This window comes from Hippopotamus amphibius, chromosome 6, assembly GCF_030028045.1.
Source record: "Hippopotamus amphibius kiboko isolate mHipAmp2 chromosome 6, mHipAmp2.hap2, whole genome shotgun sequence".
NCBI lineage: Eukaryota > Metazoa > Chordata > Mammalia > Artiodactyla > Hippopotamidae > Hippopotamus > Hippopotamus amphibius.
The window spans coordinates 112,939,119-112,962,683 of NC_080191.1; the positions used below are offsets into that span (position 1 = coordinate 112,939,119).

At 40.2% G+C, this 23,565-nt stretch overlaps 1 non-coding gene across 1 annotated transcript; it reads right to left on the bottom strand.

Annotated features, from left to right (window-relative positions):
- Positions 1–14,789: 14,789 nt before the first annotated feature.
- On the bottom strand, positions 14,790–14,896 carry LOC130856272 (U6 spliceosomal RNA). The gene has a single exon (XR_009054550.1). It is a non-coding gene; the product is annotated as a U6 spliceosomal RNA (small nuclear RNA).
- Between the last annotated feature and the right edge of the window lie 8,669 nt (positions 14,897–23,565).

Below are 23,565 nucleotides of genomic sequence, written 5' to 3' on the forward strand. Positions count from 1 at the left end.
TTAGGTGTACCCTCCCCACCCCCAACTCCATGTTACAATATATTGATGGTGGTTGATCATGTCTGAGGAATAAAAATGGAATCAGGTCACACCCAGATCAACTTATAAGAGTCTCTGGGGAAAGAACCCAGGCATCTATGTTTTTGTTTTTTTTTTTTAAGTGCCCCAGGTAATTTTAAAATGCAAATAGAGTAGAGAACCACTGTTCTAAAAAAAATGTCATTTGAAGGTCATCGGATCAGAGGCAAAATACAGTTCTTGAAACTTAAAATGTTAAAGGTATGCTTATACTTTTGTGGTGCTTTCCATTTACATGCTGTGCTGTTCCAATAGAAAAGGGGATTTATAACTGCCTACTCTGCAAAAGACAATGGTTTGAAAAGAAGTCGAAGTTGCTAGGGCCATCAAAATTACCAAGGAATCTGGCAGAGCTGTGGAACAACAGTGAGTAGAGCAGCCTACAGCTAGAATGTCTACAGGAGAGCAACTCTGTTTTTTTAAGCAGAAATTGGAGCATTATTCCTTTAACAGTGGAAAAAGAGCATTTCACTGTTTGCTGGAAGATGCATTTGTTGGTGGCATTGGTTTTGTATGTATGGAAGAAGTAAAGACATTCCAGATAGAACAAGATGTAACCACAATCCTCTTTTCTTGGAACTATTTGATTTCTATACTTTTTCCCCTCTCTTATGAAGCTTGTTGGAGGCAGGCTGCCAGTGGCAACTGTGCCTACCCACCTCCCGCTCCCCACCGGTCAAAAATAAAATAAAACAAAACAAAACAAAAATAAGAATACTTCAAAAAAGGGGCACAGAACTTCTAGTACAAAATAGTGGCTTTTTGTTTTGCCAGAGTCAAGCTCAGGTCAGATCCTATAAAGATTTGGGGCTGAAGCAATAAAGAGTGAGAGTTTTCCTAGCGTACTTTTTTGCATGTAACCCTAGCTGTGGTAGCAGTTACCTTGGTGTCTGCTGGTCTAGCCTTCAAAGTCAGGATGCTAGCTGTGTATTTACCCATAACACAGTTTGTATGTATTGCTAGAGACCTGGTCCATTTATGACCAAAACAAAATGCTTCCATACAATTGATGCCCAATGACTGTGGTTATTTTGAGGGGAAAGTAACATCAGCTAGGTGTGTTTCGTGGCAGAAAATAGAATTGTCATATACAGTTGCCACAAGGTGCCACAGTGCTAGCATATTTGAAATAAAATCACATTTAATCCTTATAGCTATAATCATGATCCTGTCTCATCGATGTCTCAGTAACTGATGAACTAAATGTATTCATCTGCATGCTAGTTATTATTCTCATTTATCAGATAAAATGAAAATTCAAAGTATAAGTGAATTGTATGAGGTTATACTTTAATATCTTCATGAACTTGGCCAGTGATGTCTGTTATATGAAAAATTCAGTCAAGATTTACACTGTCGTGTATTGTGCCTTCAATAATTTGTCCAGTAAGTTGAACAAGTTATAGAGGAAACAACCAATTAATAGAGTAAATGCTTATTTTTGTAATCTGTTACTGTGGTATTATATACACAAGTGATGCCTGATACACACAGACAATAAATAAGTCATTATAATTAACAACAAATAGAATATACATCTACAAACAGATGTCTGGATTTGTCTGACAAGTCATAGAGTTCTCCCACCTATGTAATAGTCTTATGATTCCTAGGTTGTATATGCATTCTTTACCTTAAAAACATAGACTGTTTCTCTGGTATATGAACACTGAGGTAGTTCAAAGCTTGTTAATAACTTTGAAAGAAAAAGTCAAGAAATAAGCTTGAATTAGAGAACAAACGTATGGACACCGAGGGGGGAGAGGGGGTGGGATGAACTGGGAGGACACGTATACACTAATATGTATAAAATAGATAACTAATGAGAACCTGCTGTATAGCACAGGGAGCTCCACTTTGCTGTACGGTAGAAATGAACACAACATTGTAAAACAACTACACCCCAGTAAAATAAATAAATAAATAAATAAATAAATAAATAAATAAATAAATAAATAAATAGATGTACTCCTTCAAAAAAAAGAAATTCCTCTTTCTTCTCATTTTGCTTAGCTTTCTTTTTTCTATGAAATTATGTGAAACCATTGCCTAAAAAAAAGTTGTTAGGCAACAAGATAATGGGATTTTTTTCTTTAATTTTCTTCACAACACAGTATTTTATTTTTATTTTTTTCTTTCTTCAATGGTTTAAAATTTTTTTCCTTATGATTATTTTTCATCTTAGTTTAAAGTGTATTTATCTTTGGGGTTCAAGAGAGGAATAATCAAGTTGATGGACCTTGAGTGGATGGACAGTGAGACATCATTTTCTATGAGAAGACATGGAATTTTGTGACGTATCTTCTCCTTTCCTTGAACTACGTGATGTTTATATGTAAATTGCAATTATTGGCCACAAAGCAGGGTGGAAGTAGACACACGCTGAGATGCTCAATGATAGTGAATTCAATTCAGGATAAAAACAAGATGATACAGACTACTCTGAAATACAAGGTGGTGAGTCTGGAGAATTTGAAAATATTTTGGTTTGCCAATCTTTCTTCAATCTTTTATCTCACAATTTTTCTTTCTGCCAATTAATAATGTCCAATTGTACTTATTTTGTACTCCACAGTTTACATGACTCCTTCATACATATTACCAAATTTGATCCTCAAAACATCTAGTGAAATATTGACTATATTAATTATTCCAATTTTGTAAATAAAGGCACTGAGACTCAAACAGGTGAATGATTTGCCCAAGACTACAGGCTCGTTAAGATCTGAAGCTGGGGCTCAACTGCAGGTCCTGCTAGTCTGATGACCTGTCCAGGAGAGCAAAAGCCAAGCATGGTTCTCATACCAGAGGCTCTGGCTCTTGTCTCCACAGGTAGCAAACTCGAGTGCCAACATCAACAAGCTCACAAAGGCAATGATCACTCATTAAACTTGAACAAACAGTACAAGACCCATTGCTAAGGGACCAGGCACAAAGTCAATGGAAAAGTGCGGCACATGCTCTTAAGGTACTCATCAATTAAAAAGAGCAGTTCTACCTGAAAGTCTCTTCTTGTGCCCAGTAACTTCAGGAGGCCCCAGACAGTCATCAGACATTCACTTTTAAGTTTCCTGATCCTTACAGTGAGTGGTCAGGCATTACAGGACTCGGGTATTCCGGTAGAGAACACCCACTAATCCTAAAACGCTTTCCTAAAAGACAGTCCAGTCACACTCATATTTCAAGTGGCATTTATGTGTAAATCTTAGCCATTATACTATAATTAATTTCCATTAAACTGTTTTTTCTTTCATGTTTATTTTTTAATTTTTCTTTTATATTGGAGGATAGTTGTTAATGTGTTAGTTTCGGGTGCACAGCAAAGTGATTCAGTTATACATATACATGTGTCTATTTTTTTTTCAAATTCTTTTCCCATTTAGGTTATGAGCAGAGTTCCCTGTGCTATACAGTAGGTCCCTGTTATTTATCTATTTTAAATGTAACAGTGTGTATGTGTCAATTGCAAACCCCCGATTTCTGAACAATAGAAGGATTTTTCTGATCACCAAAGGGAGAAAAGCATATTACAAAGTGATGCATACACAATGAATGGCTCTGAAAAGCAGATCGGAGTGCTCTAGGAAAGCCTGGGAAAATGAACATCCGAGGTAACCATTGGTTATGCCCACCCAAGCTCTTTTTACAAGGATGACAGGTTTGAGGAAGGCTAAGGTAGCAGGGGTTTGCAAAGAAGAGACAGGGCACACAAAAACAATTTTTTTTAATTAGATAAGTATTTATTAAGAAGTCAAGTATAACAGTTAGTAAATCTATTCTGTAAGCTTGATGAAGTTCCATCTCTATGTCCTCTAAGCTGCTTAAGTATACTTGGTATTAGAGATTCATTTGAGGCAGATTCCCAAGTCTGTGTCCTCTAGTTGGCATGAGGTAAACAGATGTCCCCAGACCAACAGCTGGATACAGGATGTATTAAGGATCAAGCCTTAGGTGAGGTTCCTAATGGGTACAGGATACAGACCTTGGTGAGTTCTTCTGTCTAGATAATGCAAGATTGGGAACAGCACCTCATTTCACCAACGAGAGCTACATGTAACATCCATTATGTTATTTAACAAGACATTGATTTCAGCAATAAAACCCATTTCAAAAACAATTCTTAATATTGGTTTAAGTGAGACAAAAACAAACAGATGCATTTTTAGTCTAAGTGGGAAGGAAATTGTTTACCAAGAGCCTACTATGCTAAACACTTCATATAAACTTCCTTGAATACCATTTTCTTTAGTTCACCACAAATAATGAGAACCCTTTTGCATTAATAATTACTTGCAGTTTCCAGTAATTAAACTCTAATTTATTTATTTATTGAACTGAATTTAATGTATTCATTATGTTATGAGGAAAAGGTAAGCACAGGACTGCCTTGAAGAATCGATCAGAAAGAAGTAACTAAAAATGGTACACAAAATTTAAGCCTATTTATAGCTATTTATTCACTGTAGCATATTTCAGTAGCCTTAGGTGTTTGTGACATATCAAACAGTGAATGCTTTCCTATCATAAATAATGAGAATTTTTTTTTCATATATTCCTTCAAGCAGTATGGTGCCACTTACTTTCCTAAAAGACAGTCACACTCATATTTCGAATGTCATTTATGTCTAAATCTTAGCTATTGCAGATAAATCTTAAAGATCCTGGTAACCCACCAAATTTCCATCTCCCCTTTTCCACTCAATAAAGAAAAGAAACCCTTCGGGGGCTTACAGATGACCTCATGCTTTTCCTTCTTCCAGTCTCTGCTACAAAGCCAGGAGGAGAATATTAATTCAGCTAACACAGTGCTACTTCCTTTATTCTTAGCAGCTGGGATTCTAAGGGATTCTGAAGCTGTAGAGATTTTTTTCCCCTGTGGGATTCCTCAGAGAAAATTAGAGCTAGACTGAAGAATAAAGTTTATCTTAGATTACATTTTGGCTATCCAGAGATGGCCTGTACCAGTCAGGGTCCAATAAGGCAAAGAAAAATGACTAAATATTTTAAGTAGAGGAATTTAATTTACGTATTTGGTGGCATAGGAGAGAGAACAGCTGAGTGAAAATAGGAAATGATGAGAAACTTGGAGATCAGGAAAATCAGGAAGCCACACGCACCCCTAAGACAGCATGGGGTTGTGGTAACACCAGAACCCAAGGACTAGGTCGCTCAAGGCAAACTCAGGCTATAGTGGGCTTGTCTAGCCTGAGCTGCGGCCATGGAGAAGGTAAAGCCTCAGGTAGAGAAGGTAGAGAATTTTCTTGCCTTTTTCCTCTTCCCTTGCTCTGGTCTCTGGGGAACAGAGAAGTGCATCTAGGGACAAATGGGTCTGAATCAGCAAAATGCCTTAGAAACGGGACTATTTCGTTATAATGCACTTCACATCTTACCTACCAGTACTGAGCTGCATGAGATGCACGCATGAAGTGCAACAACATCTCACAAGCCCAGGCCACCCCCTCTCCAGAATGAGAAGCAGCTATAGACCTGAGCTGAAAACATCCGTGATACCTGCAATGTCCCCCTTCTGGGGGGAATCCCAGAAATCTCTGGGTAAGATTAGGCAGGGTTGGGGAAGAGGGAGTGCTAGAGGTCCCCCGATACTCAAAGAGGTGAAGACAGTGAAACTTCAATGTTACCATAATAAGACCTAGCATTACCTCTAGACTGTCAATACCTGGGAAAATTCAGCTTATTCGTGCATATAACTAAAAACATATACTTCAGAGTGTCAGCAGTGATCATCACATCTGTATGTTCTGAGATTTCGGCAATGACTGTATTTTACTTTCATTACTTTCTAAGGTTTTTAAAAATAGGGTACCATAACCCATTCTATTTAGAATACTTGCTGCTTTCTGTTTTTCTGGTTGGACCTTGACTCACAAAGACCCTTTCAGGGTGGCTAGCAGCCGATTATCCATCTCAAGGCAGTACGTCAAGGACCCACACTGCAGAGTGGCGCTCACTGTGAGCGGATTTAATTGGCCTGACTTGTCAAAACCAGGCATTCACCATTCACGCTCTGATTCTTGAGCTCCTCTGAAAACGTCTGACCAAGGTGACTTTAACACTCCCCTTAGCATGACTGAACTTTGGGCAAGTTTCTTCCTGATTAGAGGCCCATGACCTCCCTCATATTAGAGCATTTACATTAGAAAACTATTATTTGCAGTTTTTTTCTGTGTCCTTTGAAATATATATATGTGTGTGTGTGTGTGTGGATAGATAGATGATAGATAGATAGATAGATAGATAGATAGATAGATAGATAGATGATAGATGATAGATATAGATATAGATAGATAGATATAGATATAGATAGATAGATATAGATAGATGATAGACAGATAGATGATAGATAGATAGATAGATAGATAGATAGATAGATAGATAGATAGATGATATAGATAGATAACCTCCTTAGAAGCCTCTCAGCAGTTTTAGGACCCAGGAAATGTCTTTGTCAAGGACCTGGGAATCATCTCTTTACAATGTAGAAATCTAAGGAGAGATCTCCCTGCCTTCCAGTCTCTGGGGGAGGGTAGGAGCCTAACTTCTGTGGGTTCCTGGCTCCACATTGTAAAACCACCTACTGTCCTGAAGATTGGAGAAAGTTTACTTTTCCTTTGGGTAAAGCTAATTAGCAAACACATGCAGCTACGATGTCCCCCTCCCAGCTTTAATACCCCACCACCACCAGCCTGAGAAATGTCTGTGAACTCATGTTCAACACCTGCAACATCCGGATTCTCTCTTCTCTATTGCAGTACAGTAAGTCCCCTACATATTTCAAGTTGTGAACTTTTCAAGATGAAAACGTGCCTTCACGTGTCCAATCACGTAAGTTAGTTCATATGTCTGGTGTACATCGTCAGGTGCAGCTCGCCCTCCGTCTCCTGTTGCTGACGACCCTCAGCTCTACCATCTCCCACCTCCTCTCCCTCCTCCCGTCAGTAACTCTTCTTGCCTGTCCACTCTACGCCAGTCCCTGTATGCCGGCTGTTGTACTGTGCTCCTGTACTTTTCAAGTACTGTACTGTAAGATTAAAAATGTTTTCTTTACTTTTTTGTGTTTGTTTTTTATGTATTATTTGTGTGAAAAGTATTATAAACCTAGAATAGTACAGTATTGTATCGCCAATTGTGTTGGGTACCTAGGCTAACTTTGTTGGATTTACGAACAAATCAGACTTATGAACAAGCTCTCTGAATGGAACTCATTCATACGTAGGGGACTTACTGTAGTCTTGCATAAAGCCTTCCTTTCCTGTTTAAATTTTCCCAGTTCTTACTTTTTTTTTTTTTTTATTAATTTTGTATCCTTATTAAGCTGTCTCACAGCTGGCATTTGTAATTTGCTGTTGTTTATCATTATATTGATACAAAGAATTTTTATACATTGAAGATCATTCAACTAATTTGAAGGTAATCTATTAGCCATTCAAGTTATTTCGCATAAATCATAATCAAAGAAAAATTACATTTGGATTCTATGGACCAAATGTCACTATATATGTCACTATATTAATCACCTAGGTAACTACTTTCTTAGATCAGTCTTTAGGAAGCAGAAATCTCTCATGCTTTTTTTTTTTTTTTTTAGATCTCATATAATAATTTTTTTTTATTATTTTTTTTGGGGGTACACCAAGTTCAATCATCTGTTTTTATACACATATCCCCGTATTCCCTCCCTTCTTTGACTCCCCCCCGCCTCGAGTCCCCCCCACCCTCCTCGCCCCAGTCCTCCAAGGCATCTTCCATCCTCGAGTTGGACTCCCTTTGTTATACAACAACTTCCCACTGGCTATCTATTTTACAGTTGGTAGTATATATATGTCTGTGCTACTCTCTCACTTCGTCTCAACTTCCCCTTCACCCCCCGCCCCCTCCCAAACCTCGAGTTCTCCAGTCCATTCTCTGTATCTGCATCCTTGTTCTTGTCACTGAGTTCATCAGTACCATTTTTAGATTCCGTATATGTGAGTTAGCATACAATATTTGTCTTTCTCTTTCTGACTTACTTCACTCTGTATGACAGACTGTAGTTCTATCCACCTCATTACATATAGCTCCATCTCATCCCTTTTTATAGATGAGTAATATTCCATTGTATATATATGCCACATCTTCTGTATCCATTCATTTGTTGATGGGCATTTAGGTTGCTTCCATGTCCTGGCTATTGGAAATAGTGCTGCAATAAACATTATGGTACAAGTTTCTTTTGGGATTATGGTTTTCTTTGGGTATATGCCCAGGAGTGGGATTACTGGATCATATGGTAGTTCTATTTGTAGTTTTTTAAGGAACCTCCAAATTGTTTTCCATAGTGGCTGTACCAACTTACAGTCCCACCAACAGTGCAGGAGAGTTCCCTTTTCTCCACACCCTCTCCAACATTTGTGGTTTCCAGATTTTGTGATGATGGCCATTCTGATTGGTGTGAGGTGATACCTCATTGTGGCTTTGACTTGCATTTCTCTGATGATGAGTGATGTTGAGCATCTTTTCATGTGTTTGTTGGCCATCTGTATGTCTTCTTTGGAGAAATGTCTATTTAGGTCTTCTGCCCATTTGTGGATTGGGTTATTTGCTTTTTTGGTATTAAGCTTCATGAGCTGCTTGTATATTTTGGAGATTAATCCTTTGTCTGTTGTTTCATAGGCAATTATTTTTTCCCCATTCTGAGGGTTGCCTTTTAGTCTTGTTTATGGTTTCTTTCGCTGTGCAAAAGCTTTTAAGTTTCATGATGTCCCAGTTCTCACTTCTTAAAAAATGTTTGCAGTTCTTACTTTGACACCTCCCTACTCCCTCCTGGGCTCCTCCTGTATTTATGAATCATTCATTTTTTTTAACACAAAGAAATAGGATTCTCAACTGACTCCATCAACTCTCTGGGAAGCTAAGGAAGATGACTTAGGTGCATGCACAAAAAGGGCTTGCCTAAAGCAAGTTGCACTTTGTAAAACAAGTTTCCTTTACTCTCAAAAGGCTTCCAATTAAGAAAACGATGCTAGGTTTCATTCTCTTCTCTCTCCTCTTTTTTCTCTGCAAACACACACACACACACACACACACACACACACACACACACACACACTTCTTTCTATCTCATTTGAAAGAAGTATGTGCCCTTCTCATTTATTTAGGAAAGAAGCTTCAAGCCAGGGGTATGTGACAACAACCAGATCTCCCTGCCGTAAAGGACTTGTCCCCCAGCAGCTGGGAGGGCTATTAGCGGAAAGCCTTCGAGCTGCTATTTTCTTCAGCACCTGCCTCACTGCAGATGGTGGCCATGCCTAAGGTCCCTTGCCCATCAGACACAAAGCACCCTTACTCGGTGATGGACAGACGCAGGGGTAGAAAGACCTGGGGCCCTTGGCCCACTCAGGACAATTCTTCGACCTCCCCTTCCAGCTCCAAAGTTCCCATGGAATCTAGCAAAACTGTCATACGGCCAGCATCATATTTCATCTTCTCCTTCTCCCTCTGCCCCATCCTGCTTTCTTCTCCCTCTTCCCTCAGTGTTGACCCCAAGAATACTTCATAATAAACATGCTGCCCACTAAACCACCTCAGAGTCTGCTTCCCAGGAAATGCAGCCTGCAACAGGGTTGGATGAGAACCAAATCAAATGTGTGTGAAATTCCTCCAGAGTCGCTAACATGGATCCAACTCAAAGGTAAAAAATTGGATGACCGCTGATCGAGTACTGTGCCAGGCACTCTAATAAATCTTATATAATTCTCACAAAAACTGCAATATAGATACTTTCTCCTTTATTTTCAAGTGAGAAAACAAAATCTCAGAGAGGTCCACATTTTTGATCCAGGCCACCCTAGCTAGCTACTAAGCGTGAGTGACCAAGATTGGTTCTGAGGTCTCTGTGCTTCCCCTTCATCCTGCTGTTTCATCACCTACTAAAAACCTCATCTTGGTCAAGATAGCTTCTCGGCTGCATGGCATGTATGGACTTATGAGCCATGGCTTTAAGAAATAAGAGCTCTGAGATGGGATATAAAGGTGCCTGCAGGTGAGGGGAGTGTATTTGAAAAGACCAGTGAAAATTTTAGCTGCCTCCTCTCCAGCAGCTCCAGGATATGCTTCCTGCTGAGAGCAGAGAAAGGTTATCAGCTCTATGAACCTCAGTGAATAAATGGGGACTCAGATGTTCTGCTCGAAAATAAAATTCTCTGCAACAGATGGCCAGGTTTAACAAGTCAGCACTGAGACTGAAGCTTCCAAATAGCTCATCTATACAAAAGCAGAATCAAATAGAACTAAAACACTGCAGGTAGCCCATTTTCTGCGGCTTAGATATCCGTACCAGGAATGACCAGCAACTAAAAGGAGCACCTCTCGCCAATGCCAGCATCCAGTAGGCGGACCAGATTGTTTTACTGCCTGATCAAAGGACACCTGATTTGGTGACCAGAGACTGGCTAATGTGAGATGATCCTGCAGGAAGACATAATTCACTCTTGAACAGTGTTTATCGGGCAACTATTGGGATGGAATATTTGAATCACCTGGGGAGCTTTCAAAAAATTTCCACTGGCATTGAAGCTGGAAGTCAGCCTCAATGTGTTACATATTTTAAAATTTATTTAGTTTTAGATGTTTTTCACTTTTAATGACATTATTGGGGGGTTTTCTAATATTACAAGCAGTACATATTCATTGCAGACAACTAGAAATACATGAAAGCATAAAGTAAAAAAATAATAACCACCTATAATCCCTACCCCAGAGATAACCACCAGTAGCATTTTGGTGCATTGCCTCCCAGTGCCTACATTTTTTACATTGACGTATAATTGACTTGCAATGCTGTGTTAGTTCCAGGTGCATAACACAGCAATTCAATATTTCTATACGTTACCAAATGATCACCAGGATATGTCTAGTTACCATCTGTCTCAGGGTGTTTATTTCTGTAAATTAGGTTCTGGTACTTTTCCAAAGCAAATCTTAATTGTTTTTTCACCTCTCCTAATTGTATATTTAGCATATTAACAGAAAGCACTGAAGCTGACTTGAATCATGAGGCTTTCTACTTCTTGGCCATTTAGAAATTCTGACATGTTGGGGATAAAAGTAATGACTGTCCCATCCCATACACTACCTTGCCTGGTGTTCTGCAGCCAGTTGCATTGTCCAGGGCTGATAGAATCTAGCTGTGTGAAAAAAAGTGGCGTGTATAGTATCATGAAACTTTCATCATTCTGCCCAGAATCTGGACCAGAGAATCTTACTGAGCCTCAACACAGGCCATCGTTTGTGAGAGATGAGAGATGGGGTGGTCAGAGGAAGGTCTGGGAAAGGTCAAGAAGGGCAGGAAATTATCTGAATTAACAAAATTCAGTATCTCCCCCATGCTGTGCTTTCTGATTCTTCTCTCTCTCTCTCTCTCTCTCTGTGTGTGTCTCTCTGATCACCAGCACACTTACATCTGCTTCATTCTATTTGTTAAAAAATTAGTTACTAAGTCTAGTCTACACGGAAGTTAAGGGTAACTGTGCACTATTTCTGAAAAGGAATATTATCAAAGAATCTGTGGACATTTAAAAACCATAATTCAAAAAGATACATGCACCCCAGTGTTCATTACAGCACTATTTACAGTAGCTAGGACATGGAAGCAACCTAAATGTTCAATGACAGAGGAATGGAAAAAGAAGACGTCATACGTATATACAATGAAATATTGCTCAGCCATAGAAAAGAATGAAATAATGCTATTTGCAGCAACATGGATGGACCTAGAGTTTTCACACTGAGTGAAATAAGTCAGATACAGAAAGACAAATATACGATATCGCTTACATGTGGAATCAAAAAAAAAATGGTACAAATGAACCTGTTTACAAAACAGAACTAGAGTCACATATGTATAAAACAAACTTATGGTTACCAAGGGGGAGAAGTAGGGGAGGAATAAATTGGGAGATTGGGACTGGCATATACACACGACTATATATAAAATAGAAAAACAGCAAGGACCTACTATATAGCACAGGGAACTCTACTCAGTACTCTGTAATGGCCTATATGGGAAAAGAAACTAAAAAAGAATGGATCTATGCCTGTGTATAACTGAATCACTTTGCTGTACACCTGAAATTAACACAACATTGTAAATCAACTATACTCCAATAAAAATTTTAAAAATAAATAAATAAATAAATACCACTACACCTCATTTTGCCCTTTAAACCATTTCACATAGGCAGAATCTTGTGTGTCTGGCTTCTTTGACTCAGCAGAATGTTGTTGAAATTCATTGTGTTGTTGCCCATGTCAGTGATTTGCAGCTTTTTATTATTGAGTAGTCATCCGTTATACAAAAGAGCCACATTTTGTTTATCTATTCACTGACTGTGCTTATACTTTCAGGCACTTTTTAAGAAATACATATTTTGGATAAGAACATTATTTTGTGTTATGTAACAAACAATAAACATTTTGTTATAACTTTACTCTAGAGCAACTACCTTAAAGTCCATGTACTGGAATGTGTAATATGACTGATATTTGGGCAATCAGATGACAAAACATGTCACCTAATCAGAAATCTGTAATTCCTTTATTATGTGAGGATCACCCGTACAGAGGTTACCTCAAGCAGCTGAATTTTCTAACTTTTACTCAATAAAATATATTGAGAAAAAAAGGAGAAATTTGAGTTACACATTTTTGCAATGTACAGGGTTGGAAGCAACTTAGATCAAGTCTGAAGATTTACTTTCTATCCTTAAATGTCTGGAGTTTGTTAAATGAACAGACACTCTTTCCAAACCAGATTTCTTCCCAGAATTTAACTTAAACTAAGGGACTTACAACCTGAAGCTTTTCCAGAGGAACTTGGTTGGAGTCTTGGAAGCTTGTTTGGTATGCAGGAAATACTTTTATTTCTCTCTTGCATCTGCCAGAGGAATGGGTTGACTATTCAAAGGCCTTCATAGATCTGTCAAAACTCACCTTGCCCAGACTTAGAGATTCCCTTCCAGATGAACTTGGTCAGTCAGAGGTGGCTTAAAGGCTATCACAGCATCAATGCAGACAGCAGAGGTGACAGGGCAGGGACTCAGTCCCAGTCTCAGACAGTCCTAGACTGGAGCCCAGTGGTCTCTAAACCTCCTCCCAGGATTTAACATGGGTTAAAACTTCTGCAGCTGTTGAATAATAATGGTTATCTCAGCAGTTGTTTCACAAGTATAAATAACTCAGTAGTTTTCAATGTCTGGTGGGAAACTTGGGAAACTTACCCTCATGTGTATTTTTTATTGAATTATAGTTGATTTACAGCATTGTGTTAGTTTCAGGTGTACAGCAAAGTGAATCAGTTATACATAAACATACATTCATTCTTTTTTATATTCTTTTCCCATATAGGCCATCACAGAGTACTGAGTATAGTTCCCTGTGCTATACAGTAGGTCCTTATTAGTTATCTATTTTATATATAGTAGTGTGTATATATCAATCTCAATCTCCCAATTTATCCCCCCCACCTCCATTTTCCCCCTTGGTAACCATAAGTTTGTTTTGTACATAAATAGGTTCACTTGTACCTTTTGTTTTAGATTCCACATATAAGTGATATCATATGATATTTGTCTTTGTCTGACATTTCACTCAGTATGATAATCTCCAGGTCCATCTATATTGCTGCAAATGGTATTATTTCATTCTTTTTTATGGCAGAGTAATATTCCATTATATATATGTATCACCTCTTCTTTATCCATGCCTCTGTCAGTGGATATTTAGGTTGGTTCCATGTCCCGGCTCTTGTAAAAAGTACTGCAATGAACACTGGGGTGCATGTATCTATTTGAATTGGAGTTTTCTTCTTTTCCAGATATGCCCAGGAGTGGGATTGCTGGATCATGTGGTAGCTCTATTTTTAGTTTTTTAAGGAACCTCCATACTGTTCTCCATAGTGTCTGCTACCAATTTACATTCCCACCAACAGTGTAGGAGGGTTTCCTTTTCTCTACGCCCTCTCCAGCATTTACTGTTTGTAGATTTTTTGAGGATGGCCATTGTAACCAGTGTGAGGTGATACTTCATTGTAGTTTTGATTTGCATTTCTCTAATAATTAGTAATGTTGAGCATCTTTTCAGTCTTTTTGGCCATCCATATATCTTCTTTTGAGAAATGACTATTCAGATCTTCCATCTATTTTTTGATTGGGTTGCTTGTTTTCTTGATATTGAGCTGCACAAGCTGTTTGCATATTTTGGAGATTAATCCCTTGTCAGTTGCTTCCTTTGCAAATATTTTCTCCCATTCTGTACCCACATGTATTTTTAAACATTCAGGCTGCAGACCATGAAACTCAAAGTCAAGGATAGGAAGAATGGCCACAGGCGTCTTTACCCATCTGCTAAAGGACATAAGGTCAGAATCACTTGGTAGTCTCTTACAAGCTACCACAGGATTACTCACCCCCAAATTCTCATATAAAGCTCTTGGTGGAATGAGGATTACTGCCATGTAAAGTCACTTTTGTCTACAGGAGTATGTTCTAGGCTTCACGCACAAGGGGACATGGAGGAAAAAGGAACGTCAGCCTCTTTTCCAAAATTACTTTGATTTACTTCGTCATTAGTTATTTTACTTTTAAGTGTTAACTAATTTTTTTTTTATTTTTGGGGGGGTACACCAGGTTCAATTATCTGTTTTTATACACATATCCAAAAATATGGAACGCTTCACGAATTTGCGTGTCATCCTTGCACAGGGGCCATGCTAATCTTCTCTGTATCGTTCCAATTTTAGTATATGTGCTGCTGAAGCGAGCACAGGTGTTAACTAATATTAAAGCATGCTCCTTTTATTTTATTTTTTTTCATGGGATGAAAAAGGCTGAGGACCAAAGTGTTTAATAATAACGCATGAGCTCTGAGAAAGGGATGGAGAAGTTTAAAAGTATTAACTCGGGAGTGTTGGAGAATCAACAAATAGGGAGAATTTGCCAGTTCTGGGTGCCAATCCAGAAATTATCCTTCCTCCTGCAAGAAAATAAGACATCCCTTCCCCTCCCCCACCACACGTACACATGCAACGTGCCCTCTGGCTTCCTCTTTTAAAGTTCACTTGAGGCAGGGGCTTCCTTTTGGTAAAGGCTTCCCTTTGTAAATACCTGTGTCTTTGCTCCTCTCTCTGTTCCAGAACTCCCCTTCCAGGAGAGCTGCCCACCCGCCCCTTGTCTTGCCTGTATGAGCAATGGATATTTCTATGATCCTCCCAAAGGACTTCTGTCATGAGTTCGACATATGAAACCAAACTTGAGAGAGTGCATCTTCCATCTCAGGGAGGTTGCTATGCTTCTCCAGCTGTTGTTATGCTAAGAAAGTAATTGATTGAACAAATATTTGTCTAGTGCCTAGTATGTGTCAGGCACAGTCCTAAGCACTGGGGTTGTAGCCAAGTGTGAAGACAAAGCCCCTCACTTCCTGGAGCTTACATTCTGTAATACTTATCAATGCTTGGACAGCGTGGAGCCCACCTGACTGTCACAGACAACCTATGAGATTTGCATACGTTATTTGGCCCTCACTTCCTCCTCCACTCACTGGCCAGGTCTGGTTCACACATACAGATCAAGAATCATCACCACTGGGGGCAGCTCTCTGTGGTATGTGCTGCAGACATCAGTCCCCGTTGATGTGCACCCAGCCTTACTCTCTGGAGCTGGCTGCAGAATTTGTTCTAACAGTATGGGTCTCTCTGAAGTCTCGCCCTCTCTCTTTTTATAATCACTTCAGTTTCCAAGATATATAAGAATCAAATACTCAAGGCATATTTCCATAGCTGCTACCTTTAAGAGAAGCTCTAAGACAATGGGAAAGTAGTTGGAATTAGGAGGTTGCCTAGTAGAGGTAGCTGAAAGTGCAGAAATCTAAAGAAATGGCCAGTTAGGGAAATCCAAGATTTAGATACCACAAAATGTGGCCTCCTTTCTTGAGCCAGGGTCCAGAGAGAAGAATCAAGGTCTTATCAGAAAGCCAGACAGAAAGAGTGAGAGAGGGATGAGGTTTAAATGAAAGCAAATTGGTAACAGTGAAAGAGAGCTGGGACTCCAAAGCCACCCCCTTAGCACTGGGGGATCCATGATCTACTTTGTGTAGGTCTGTGCAGTTGGGATGAAAACAAAATACAGGATATGAAAGAGACTCTCTCCATAATGAAGAGAGGAAACAATTTTCAGCCTGACATAGAGAAAAAGGTAGAGATTTGAGCCATATAAACTTTGGTTTGAATCCCAGCTCCCTTATTTACCAGTTTTATAGCTTTAGGTAAGTCAATGAATCCTTCCAATCTCGTCTTATCAGTAAAATGGGATTCTTTCATGTTTGCTTTGTAGAAAAAAATAAGAATGTGTTGTATTCCATGCCATATATTACATGCAATGCAATATATTACACAGAGCAGTTCTTCAGTCAATGGCAGCTTTGAGCACTGTAGTGCTGGATTTGTAACAAAAGATAATACTACTATCTTCCAAGCTAAGCACTTTACTCATATTATGTTTTTAATGCTGTGAAGAGATCCATAAAGAAATGCTGTTAATATCATTTTAGAGATGAGAAAACTCAGGCTTACAGGGCATAGTAACTAAGCATATGTCACAGAAATGAGTATACTCAGGCAGATTTTCTGCTGAGCACCTTAAAACACTGCTTGTCAAACACTAATGTGCACATGAATCACCTGAAGGTTTTATTTGAAGGCTCATTCGGGTTCAGTAGGCCTGGGGTGGGGGTGAAGGTCTACCTGCCCAGGAAGGACCCAGGTGGTGCTAATGTGACTGGCCTGCGGTGGCGGCAAGGATGTGAAATGTGGTTCTGGTGTTGCAAAATCCAGCCTCTGTACACGGGTGCTGGACTAAATCTCGGAGACAGAGTTTAAGGTGAAGTAGAAAGGAAGCGTTTTATTGCTTTGCCAGGCAAAGGGGGACACAGGGAACTAACGCCCTCAAGACTGTGTGCCTTCCTGGAAAGGGTAGTAAGGAGCCTTACAGTGTTCAAGGAACAGGGCGTGGTCAATGTGTGGACATTCTTCTGATTGGCTGGTGGTGAGGTAACCAGGAGTCAGCATCAACCTTCTGGTTCCAACCGGTCTGGGGTCTGCGTGCTTGTGGGCAGCCTACAGTGAACTTCTTCCACCTGGTGAGGGTTTCAGTATCTGCAAAACAGCTCAAAGAACATGGCTCAGAATATCATCTATAGCACTCGAGGAAGAACTAAAGGTCCTTGACTTTGTTTAATGGCTAAATTATTATTACTTTGCCTTGCTTGATTGTTTTCCTTTCTTTCTGCATTTGCTCACTTCTCTGATTAAATTTCTTCTTTGACTAAAGTTTTTCTACAGACAAAAGGGAGGAGGAGGACATGGGTGGGGTTCTATTCTGGGAAGGCCTCCTAGGGTCCTGCTCAGTTACGACAGTGGCTCTGGAGAAGTAAAGAATAATTGTTTCTGCCCCACAACTGGCTTTAGAGGGAATTGAGTTGAGCCAATAAACAGTCTCATAGCAGCTCAGATTAATTAGGCCTCACCCCACCCCATAACCACATTTACAATAATGTCGACAAAATGCCAACATTTGGAACTTCAGTGAGATAATGATGATTCATATTCCCAACTGGTAAAAATAGGCAAAGGCTACAAGTTTTCATGAACTTAGATGCTTATAACGTCTCAATATAAACTGCAAAGACTGAGTTGACTAACCATTTTACTTTCAACTAGGTAAAAATACCTCCCCCAGATGCTACAGTAATTGTTACCCCTTTTTACAAGTTTGACTTTGTATTATTGAAATCCCCAAGAGTCCTAATTTCACTCAGCAAAGACCCAGAGAATACACAACTGTTCCCCTGAGTCCCAGAAAGCTCTTGAAGACTCCCAAAGTAGGCGATTACATAGTTAATCTCACTAGGGGATTGTAAGTAAAGGAAAAAGAATGGGAAACCCTGTGAGTTAATGATCACTCAAGAAAGCAGGTTTGCTTAACTACAAAACCAAGCAGACCTGCTTAGCAACAAAACCATGCAACAGAAGCATGAAACATGCCCCAAACTATAAAATAATGGGGACATGAGACCCACATCCTGCCCAGTGAGCTCAGTAAGTTAATGATTCCTAGGACATGCTCCTCTGCACACACTAAAAACAAAAATATAAGGACAAGGTGACATTGTACTGAGACCTGAGTGATTGACCATATTTTATTATATGTTACTGCCTTTTTGCTCATTTCCATCGTGCCATGACAGTCCAGGCTTGACCACACAGGGACAAGAAAACTCCCCCGCCTGACGTGGAGGAGGACGTGATGATGGAAGCTTGATGTGTAAGCAAGAATGAGGAAGAAGGTGGTCTTCTCCCCCTCCCCACTTTTCCTTTGATTATAAAACTGTAGCCCACTAGGTTCCCAGGGTGGCACTCTCTTCCCTGCCCACTTGTAAGCCTCACAAGCGTCCCATTCTAATAAATCACTTCTTATCTATCACTTTGCCTCTCACTGAATTCTTTCTGCGCCAGAGCTCCTTGGAGCCCCCGCCCCAAACACATTTCTATGATTTCAGTTTTAATAAGGTCTTCAGTGCACGTTCATGTGCCTGCCACAAAATTGAGGCCAAACAAACCAGCCAAACAAACGGAAAGTTGTAGTTTGGAGCAAAGACAGGTTTATTGCAGGGCCATACGAGGAGAAGGGTTGCGTCTGCCCCCCAAAACCCCAAACTCCCCAAAGAGTTTCAGCAAAGCATTTTTAAAGGCCCGGCGACGGAAGGGGATCTCATGGTATGTGATCAGCTCATGCATAAGTCTCTGGTTGGCTGATGGTGAGGTCACAGGGTGGTGTCACAGTGTTAACATTATCAATCCTTAGGCGCCAGTAGGTCTGGGGTCATCAAGTAGTTAACATCTTCCATTTGGTGGGGTTTTTTACGTCTGTGAAACAAGTCAGGAAATGTACATCAAATACTGTTATCTAAGTACTTCAGAGAGGAGCTAAAGCAGAGGATATGGAGGAGGGGTCTGTCCCAGGAAGGGTCCTGCTCAGTTACAATTAAATGCCCTATGAATTTCATTGATCTGAATTCAGAAATGTCTCAAGTCGAGAGGGGATAGTGACTTGCAAAGTGTCTGTTTTGCCGATGCAGATCTAATAGGCCTGGCTTGGCTCTGGACTGGTAGCAGCTGCCTCACCTCTGGGTTTCAGCTAAGGCAGTGTGGAGCTGAGCAGACTGGCAATGCTTCCTGACTTCCGGATCCCAGTGGAGATACCTGAGGCCAGCACAGAAGGTACCTCCTGTGGACTCAGCTCTTTGCTATTGGCTGGGAGTCAATCCTAGAGACCTGGTTTTTCAGATCAACAATAATTTTGTTGACACTGAATTCCCTATATTAAGTCGCTCTTCTTAAGATTCTGGAATAGTTTCTGTTATCTTCAACTAAGCAATGATTCATATAAGGGGCCAGAGAAGGAGCCATAAATAAGTGACTAGGATCTCATGCTGCCTATTAAATATTTAGGAATACTTTTCACTTTTAAAGAATAATACAGTCCTTACAATTTTTTTTCTTTCAATCTTTATTGGCATATAATAGCTTTACACTGTTGTGCCAGCTTCCACTGTACAACAAAGTAAATCAACAGTATTTATACATATATCCCCATATCCCCTCCCTCTTGAGCCTCCCTCCCACCCTCCCTACCTCACCCCTCTAGGTCATCACCAATCATAGAGTTGATCTCCCTGTGCTATGCAGTTGCTTCCCACTAGGTATCTATTTTACATTTGGTAGTGTATAAATGTCAATGCTACTCTTTCACTTTGTCTCAGCTCCTCATTCCCCCCTCCCCATGTCCTCAAGTCTGTTCTCTACATCTGTGTCTTCATTCTTCCTCTGCCACTGAGTTCATTAGTACCATTTTTTTAGATTCCATATATATGCATTAGCATATGGTATTTGTTTTTCTCTTTTTGATTTACTTCACTCTGTATGACAGACTCTAGGTCCATCCACCTCACTACAAAAAACTCAGTTTCAATCCTTTTTATGGCTGAGTAATATTCCATTGTAAATATGTGCCACATCTTCTTTATCCATTCATCTGTTGATGGGCATTTAGGTTGCTTCTATGTCCTAGCTATTGTAAATAGTGCTGCAATGAACATTGTGGTACATGTATCTTTTTGAATTATTGAAATAGAATGTGTTCTTGGTCTATCTTTTGTTTGTCCTTTTTAATAGACACATTATAGAACTATCTCTGTGCTAGGAGTATAAAGAACACTATGCAAATGAAACTGCAGAAATGCATTTTGGGGGGCTCCGAGGAGCTCTGGTTCTTTATGTTTCAGTTCAGAAAGAATTCAGTGAGAAGCAAAGTGATAGATGAGAAGTGATTTATTAGAATAGGACTCTCATGAGGTTTACAAGTGGGTGGGTGAGAGGGCGCTACACCCTGAGAACTTAGTGGGCTACAGTTTTAAAATCAAAGGAAAAGTGGGGAGGGGGAGAAGACCACCTTCTTCTTCATTCTTGCTTACACATCAAGCTTCCATCATCACCTCCTCCTCCACGTCAGGCGGGGGAGTTTTCTTGTCCCTGTGTGGTCAAGCCTGGACTGTCATGGCACGATGGAAATGAGCAAAAAGGCAGTAACATATAATAAAATATGGTCAATCACTCAGGTCTCAGTACAATGTCACCTTGTCCTTATATTTTTGTTTTTAGTGTGTGCAGAGGAGCATGTCCTAGGAATCATTAACTTACTGAGCTCACTGGGCAGGATGTGGGTCTCATGTCCCCATTATTTTATAGTTTGGGGCATGTTTCATGCTTCTGTTGCATGGTTTTGTTGCTAAGCAGGTCTGCTTGGTTTTGTAGTTAAGCAAACCTGCTTTCTTGAGTGATCATTAACTCACAGGGTTTCCCATTCTTTTTCCTTTACTTACAATCCCCTAGTGGAATTAACTATGTAATCACCTACTTTGTCCCTTTACTCTGACCCTATCACAAACACTGTGTTAATTGGCATCTGACAATTGGCCACAACTTGGGGGCACATGCTGAGCGTGATGTGGACTGTGGAAAACTCATGGTGGACCCTGAGACGAGATGTTATGACACCAGAGGATGGGGCAGCCTAGGAGGGAGAGGGCAAGTTGACTGGAAAGTCATGTCACACGAAGAATAACATCCTTTCCAGCACCGGTGTGTTTTCTTGTGCACAGTAGACTGCTTCCACCTCGCAGATAAGGGCGGCATCACATTGCATGAGACAATGAAGCAGGGTTCATAAACCGATGTCCTGCAGGCTTGGCCAACCCCTCAAAGTCATTTAGTTGGGCCAAAATTGTGTTTAAGAAACTCGAACCCATGTTGGAAAATGAGAGTATATTTTAAAATATGGATTTCTAGTTTTGCTCGACCATCAGAAAATCTGACAACATGGGGAACACCTCCCCATGTGGCGAGGAGCTGACTCCAAGGAGCCCTCTTTCATGGCCCCCATACTCATCCTAATCACACAATCACTCAGCTGTGATTGTCTCTTTGCTCACCTACCTTCCCCACTGGATTGTGGGGCAAGACTGTTTCTTTTACACCTGTACCCCTCCCACCCTGATGTACACAGCATCTACCAGTTAAAATGTTAGCAAGTTTTATGGAGTGAGTGAATAAATACATACAGGGAGTCAAGCTATTAATTATGGTAAAGTAACATTGATTAAATCCCTACTCTGTACCAGGCACTGAGCTAGGAGCTTTTCATGCACCCTGTTAATCATGTAGCAAACCCACAACTGCAATGCTACAGAGTAGTCAAGGAAATCAGAGGAAACTAAGGTGAGATTGATCAGACGCCTTCATACATGAGGTGAGATTTCAGCTGATTTCTCCTCCTGGGAAACAGACACTGAAATGAAGATTTATGTACAGGAAGTTCTTTGCGGGGCGGGGTGTTGGGGGGGTGGGTAGGGGTGCCCTCTGCATCAGTATCTGTAAAAGAGAGAAATTGAACTGCACTGAACTTACAACAAAGGCCTCCGTGGAATGCAGAGTAGGATGGACCTATAGAGTCCAGTTTTTGGCTGACTTTTAAAGGAAGGGTAAGATTTCAATACATAAGGTAGGCATGGGACAGGGTACCATTCTAGAGAGAAGAAGATAACCCTGGTACAAGGCATGCCTGAAAGCTGAAAGTCAGACCATTCTCTATAACAGCCCAAAGGAGATGAAGCTGGAGAGGAAAATAAGTGTTGCGTGCTAGAATAAATAAAGGCCTGGCTCGAAGTTTCAGATCTGATTCCATACACTGGATGCCATTATGTAAACAGGATCAAAGGCGGAGTAGAAAGATTTAACTAAGCACAATTTGCAGAAAGAATTGCGGATGGAAAAAACTGTGGCTTGTAAAAGCAGGCAGTTTTCAAGGCATATATGTATGTCAAAATTTAAGTTTTACACTTGAAGTGAGTGCAGTGTATTGTACTTCAATTATATTTCAGTGAAGTTGAGCAGAAAGTAGGTGGGCCTTCATAAATGCCTAATTTATATTCTCAAAGGCAGCAACATTGCAGGGACAGAAATGAGCTAACATTTGTTAAATCTTACTAAAGGAAAAGCAGCGTGCTAGAGAGTCTTATCCAAGCTGCCTCAATTAGTCAGCACAGCAGCCCTGCAAGTGAGACGGTATCACCTCCATTTACAGAAACTGAAACTCAAATATCAGCTCTGTTGCTGAAATTCAGCCTCTGCACACTGGGGCTGGGTTAAATCTCAGTGACAGAGTTTTCGGTGAGGTAGAAAGAGCTTTACTGCTTTGCCAGGCAAAGCAGGTCACAGTGTGCTCATTCCTTAAGACTGTGTGTCCTGCCCTGGAGGGGGTAATGATAAGTCTTACAGTGTTCAAGGAGCAGGGCGTGGTCAGCTCGTGGACATTCTTCTGATTGGTTGGTGGTGAAGTAATTGGAAGTCAGCTTCATCCTTCTGGTTCCAACCGGTCTGGGGTCTACATGCTTGTGGACATCATGACATTAACATTTCCCACCTGGTGGGGGTTTCAGACTCTATAAGACAGCTCACAGGACATGGCTTAGAATATTATCTGCAGTCCCTGAGGACGAACTAAAGGTCCTTGACTTTCTTTAATGGCTAAAATATTATTTATTTTGTCTTGCTTGACTGTTTTCCTTTCTTTCTGCAATTTCTCACTTCTCTGATTAAATTTCTTCTTTGACTAAAGTTTTTCTACAGACAAAAGAGAGGAGGAGGACACGGGTGGCGGTCTATTCTGGGAAGGCTTCCTAGGGTCCTGCTCAGTTACAGCTCCAAAGATCACAGAATTAGTAAGAAATAGAGTTAAGATTTGAACTCAGGTCTATTTCTCTTCAGAGCCTTCATATTCCAAGTGATGCCACACATGGTGACTGTTAATGTAGAATCTAGAA